Source organism: Vipera berus (assembly GCF_964194415.1).
Source record: "Vipera berus genome assembly, chromosome: 2".
Lineage (NCBI taxonomy): Eukaryota > Metazoa > Chordata > Lepidosauria > Squamata > Viperidae > Vipera > Vipera berus.
In genome coordinates this window covers 63639597-63645912 of record NC_138203.1, presented here as the reverse complement: position 1 = coordinate 63645912, position 6316 = coordinate 63639597, and positions in this window count along the sequence as shown.

The following is a 6316-nucleotide window of genomic DNA, read 5'->3' as shown; positions in this document are numbered from 1 at the left end:
TCATTTTTATAGTTGAATGTTACGTGCGAATCATCCCTTCGCCTCCTTTTTACCGTCAGAAAAGGGGTGTCCAAGCTTGGCAACTTTAAGACTTGTGGACTTCAACTCCCAGAATGCCCCCAGTCAGCCATGCTGATTCACATGCTGACTGGGGGAATTCCGGGAGTTGAAGTCCACAAGTCTTAAAGTTGACAAGCTGGGACATCCCTGCTTTAACAGGTTTCCGATCACAATAGCAATTTAGATCTAACTAGATCGGGGACTCGTTGCTTTAAAAAAAACCAAAAAAAAACTCAGGAAAAGAAATTAACGAATGAGAAATAGGCAATGTGTACAAACTCCATTTTGAATATATTCTTCTTCCCTTCTTTCTGCAAGTGTAATTGTGTGCATTGTTCTATCTACTATCTCAAGTGGGGAGAACTGCATACAACATAATTGATTCTTGAATGAACCAATTTTTCGGAATTCACATACTATATTAAATTCAAAAAGAGCTGCAAACAGTAACCAAGATTAATAATACAAACCTTGGCATGTTGTACAGCCTCCTGGGTCTGTAACTGACCTGATTAAAGCCAATCACTTTCTCTGTGTGGCTATTGTATCAGACCTGGGCTACAAAAGTCCAGACCAGCTCTGCAGAACAAGAAAAAAAAATACAGAATATTGATAACTGCCACCTAGTGAATATTTTGGAGTTCTGCAGGTTTTGTTTTTATAATAGTTCTTTGTCTATATGTACAGTGTATCCCTGTGGGATGCAGTGGCTCAGTGGGTTAGGACGCTGAGCTTGTCGATCAGATGGTCGGCAGTTTGGCGGGTCGAATCCCAAGTGCCACGTAACAGAGTGAGCACCTGTTACTCGTCCCAGCTTCTGCCAACCTAGCAGTTTGAAAGCACATAAAAATGCAAGTAGAAAAATAGGGACCACTACGGTGGGAAGGTAACAGCGTTCCGTGCGGCTTTGGCATCTAGTCATCATGACTACAGAGACATCCTCGGACAAGCGCTGGTTCTTCGGCTTTGAAACGGAGATGAGCACCGGCCCCTAGAGTTGGAAATGACTAGCACACATGTTAAGTAATAACAGCAATCAAAATTTGGCAGTAAATAAGGAAAAACCCAGTTCATTTTAAAAACCTAATAACTATGCACAGGAGATTATAATAACATGTAGAAACACTGTATGCTTGATCAGTGCTTTTTTTTTGTCATAGAACGCACTGGAACAGAGTTCTGGCACCTTTTCTTCAACAGATTTTCCAAGTTTTAAAAGTAACTGTTGAAAATTTGATGTTTGATCCAAGTGGACTTGAATCGCCCTGACGACCGTAGCATGTTGGCGGCAAAATCATTAAAATGGTGCATGCGAGCTGCTTGTGTGTCGAGTCCGATGCATGCATACTTCGTCCGTGCTGGTTGTGATGGGGCTGCCGGGCTTGTGGCACTGCTCAGCTTGTGATTGGTTGTGTGGTCGCAGGCTGAATGCTTACTGCGGATGACGACCATTGTGTTTCGTTACACAACTGATGTGTGGGTGTGTGTACAGTGATTGACTGTATGCAAAAGGTAAATTATTTATTTATTTTAAAAAATCGTTGAATTGAAAATCTTTAATTTTTAGTGTAAAATTTACTATGAACATTTGCTTTAAATACAATAAATTAAAATTATGTTAAGAACTGAATATATATTTTTTAAAATAAAAGATTAACAAGATGTCGCGATCTCAAGACGTTTTCGTCGCGATCTCAAGACGTTTTTGTTTGTACAAGCTGGCCTAGCCTGATGGGGATCCGTGGGGTTGTTTTATCTTTGGTCTCTTAATTGTATCTTGGGGTTTTTAGAATTGTACTTCTATTGTTTTAACTAGGGCAACTGTTTAATCTTTTTTTTAATGTTTGTATTTGGTATTTTATTCTGCCCTGTGAACCGCCCTGAGTCCTCAGGGAGAAGGGCGGTATATAAATGTTATTAAATTAAATTAAATTAAATGTGAGTTCCAGCACCTTTTTTCTTATGAAAAAAGCACTGTGCTTGATAGGCCAATTTCATGGAACTCCAGAATCCTATTCTTTTAAAAGGCTGGGCCTGCAGTGTGAAAGTGATGAAGCAATGGGCTCTGAGTAGACAGTGACAGCGAGTAATACATAATGGACATTATCAGGCCATTGGGTGTCTGGAGACCCTGGCTATTGCAACATTGTTGCATAGGTGGTCATTTGCAAGGTCCTGTATGATGTTGGACCAAAGGAGAAAACTTTAGGTGATGTCCCTGTATTATCCTGCCAGTTACAGGGCAGCATCACTGAACTTAGTCTCATTTTACAACCATTCATTCAGCAACCATTCAAAGTTACAACAGCACTGAAAATAGTGACTTATGACTGTTTTTCACATGACTGTTGCAGCATCCCCATGGTCGCAGCATCAAAATTTGGGCACTTGGCAACTGGCATGTATTTATGATAGTGGCACTGTCATAAATGTGATCACCATTTGTAACCTTCCCAGCCAGCTTCTGACAAGCAATAGTCAATGGGGGAACCCAGATTTGCTTAAAGATCGCGTGATTTATTTAACAACTGCAGTGATTCATTCAACAACTGTGGCCAAAAAAGGTTGTAAAATGGGGCAAAATTCACTTAACGACTACGTTGTTTAACAACAGAAATGCTGGGTTTACTTATGGTCGTAAATTGAAGGCTACCTGCACTTGAAAATTTTAATCTATTTTCTCTGATGCCACCTACTGGACTAGGGATGTAGTGGCATAGTGGTTAGAATTCAGGCTACTTCTGCTGACTGCCGGCTGCCAGGAGTTTGGCAGTTCGATTCTCACCGGCTCAGGGTTGAGTCAGCCTTTAGTAAAATAAGGACCCAGATTATTGGAAGCAATAGGCTGACTTTGTAAACCTCTTAGAGCAGGAGTGTTAAACTGTCGGCCTGAGGGCTGGACGCGTCATCAGGAAACCGCGCCCACTCCATTGCCAGCAGTGGAGAAAAAGCTCCAATACATCGTGTGACATCATGTGATGTCACGAGTTTGACATGTCTGTCTTAGAGAGAGCTGTAAAGCACTGTGAAGCGATACTGTTCTGTTCCCCCCTCCCAGAGTACAAACAAACAGACAAGCAGTCACGACTAGTAAGAGTTAATTCTACAGGCTTTAGTTAATTGCCTTCTGATAAGGCCTTGGCAGCAAAATAGGCTCGTTACCTCAAACATCAGCTGTAATGAGATAACGTCCAAACAAACAGTCCAGAAGCAGATGTACAGAAGCGTTGCCAAGAATTCAGACCAGGGATTCAAACAAGAAGCAGAGTTCCAAAGATGTGACCAGAAGTTGTTTAAACTATTGTTCATCACAAAGTTCTGAGAGCAGCCACACCCCCTTTTGTACCTTATGGGGTGTGGCTCAATGACTCAGCTACTCCCTGGCCCTCCTACTCAACCTACGTTGCTGCAAACACTTGGCCCTGCGTCTTTCTCAAGGGTCTAGCCATGAGTCATCTTCACTAGACTGTATTTGCTGCAGCTGCTCGAGTTCCGTCCCAGCCTGGCTACTCCCAGGCTGCTCATCTCGGCCTTCAGATGGAGATAGAGGCCTTGCCAGAGAGGAGGGCCCAGGAGAGGGAGGCCTTGCCAGTCCATCCCCATCATCCTCAGAGTCCTCTTCCTTGGTTAGGACAGGCCCGGGGGTCGGGGCCACAACAGGTATATAAGCCTGAGTTCTACTGCTATTGCTAGTTTTAGTTCAAAGCAGATGAGACATGATCTGACATTTCTACCAGTCCTTTATCACAGAGATATCAATTCCTCATGATGATGGTTAACTAGGCCCACTGCCCACTGTAGGAGGAAAGGACTGAGTAAGATGGCCTACCCCAGACAACTGAAGAATCCAGGTTTCTAGACCTATGAGATTTAGTTGGCAGTATGCAGCTTCAGGAAATGAAGCTGGTAAAGAGACCCCTGGAGTAGTAGATCGCTCTGAAGTGGCCAAGAAGACTTGGAGCTGGATCCAGGCTATAGTCAAAGTTTATTTGGGAGAAGAGTAGATGTCACATCTTTTTGCCCTGTCCAATCTGGACTATTAGAGAATATTTGTTCAGGAACCCCCAAAAAATCAGAAGATAGGGGACCTTGAAGCTGAGCAGGGCCCTGATTTAATGGCCTTCCAGAAAATTCTAAAGATTGTTTAGCCAGCCATTAATTAATGTGATTTTCTGATTCCTATTTAATTTAAGATGCTAAAAAGGGAGAAGGTTACATAAACTGAATGACTGCACTATTAAATGGTGTATTATACAAATCATTACACATTACTAAATTGCTTCTTAAGAAATACTAGCCCAATATATGTGTATTTTCTTCTCCCCTTCCCCCAGTTTTTCAAATCTTTGCAAGTGTGTGTCCCAGCAACTGTGTCCCAATTTGGGCATTCTTTAGGTGTGGCTGTAATTAATATAGAATGATCGAGGAGTAAATCCATTGAATTCCATGAGACTGATTTCTGAGTAGACATACATGGATTGATCCTTTGGTTTCTTGGCTACTTAATTTGCCATCAGAAGGAATGCTTTATTTGAAAGGCAAATGTCAGATGCCTGCCTTGTTTTTCTTTTTTTCTTTTTTTTATTAAAGAGTTTTACAATATTTTACAATATATCCCCAAATCCCTCCCACCCCAACCCCCCCACTTCCCCCCCCCCACTTCCCAGAGCTAAATACAGGATTATAGTTACAACAATCATATTCTAAATAAAAATTTACACAATATACAATCAACCAAATTCATACTGCGCTTTAACTCTCTCTTAGCATAACTACTAACAATAACAATATCCCACTAAATTCTACTCATAAGCTAAATGGAACCTTTTGGTCCCATATTTGTTTTCAATATAATTTATCCATCTCCTCCAAACTGAAATATATCTCTCCTGTGAGTGATCCTTTAAATAAGCAGAAATCTTGGACATTTCTGCAAGATTAGAAACTTTAAACACCCATTCTTCTACCGTGGGCAGATTGTCCTTCTTCCAATATTGTCCCACCAGTAACCGTGCTGCCGTTATCATATTCAACATCAGATTAGTCTCTTTGACATCACAATTTACAACAATACCCAGTAAGAACAATTGCGGGGAAAACTTTATCTTCCTCTTAAAAATCTTTTGAATGTTCCACCAAATTTTAATCCAGAAGGCTTTTATGTTTCTACAAGTCCACCACATGTGGAAATAGGTAGCTTCTAAGCTACCACACCTCCAACACTTAGACTGCAGATTAGGATACATGTTGGACAACTTCTTGGGATCCAGATGCCATCTATAAAACATTTTGTAAAAATTTTCTCTTAAATTTTGAGCCTGGGTAAATTTAACATTTCTAACCCAAATTATCTCCCAGGTGTCCAACGAGATTGGTTCCTGAATATTTTGTGCCCACTTTACCATGCTATCTTTAACCAATTCCGTTTCCGAATTCAATTCAATTAAAGCATTATATATCCTCTTTATATGTGCACATTTTGAATCTCTAATTTGCTTTACTAAATTTTGATCTGTAATTGTGATACCAACCTTTTGATCTGACTTCCACCTAGCTTTCAATTGGGTATATTGAAACCAAGAGTAATTTATGTTTTCTTGTCTTAACTCCTCTGCCTTGTTTTTCATAATGTTTGCAGACTTTTGCATAACAATCAAGGATGTTCAAATAACAAAAACCTGTTGTTGTTGTTGTTGTTGTTGTTGTTGTTGTTGTTATTATTATTATTATTATTATTATTATTATTATTATTATTATTATTATTATTATTATTATTGACTTTAGAATTAAAACAGACAAGTACCTGCCACATAACACCCCGGACTTAACAATTGTCAATAAGAAAGACAAAAAAGTCTGGATAGTGGATGTGGCAATGCCTGGAGCAGCAGAATAGAAGAGAAAGAACTGGAGAACATAACAAAATACAAAGACCTACAAATAGAAATAGAAAGACTGTGGCAAAGGCAAGCAAGGGTAGTACCAATAGTAATAGGCGCCTTGGGTGCAATCCCAAAACAACTGGAGCACCACTTGAACACCATTGGCATTGACAAATTTGCCATCAGTCAATTGCAAATGGCAGCCTTACTAGGAACAGCTTCCATCCTGCGACGATATCTGTAATACCATCAATTCAAACATCCACATCTGCCTATCCCAGGTCCTTGGTAAGGGCTCAATAGGTAGATAAAAATGCCGAATCCAGTCTGAACATCTGGCTGACTGTGCGATGATTATTATTATTATTAATAAT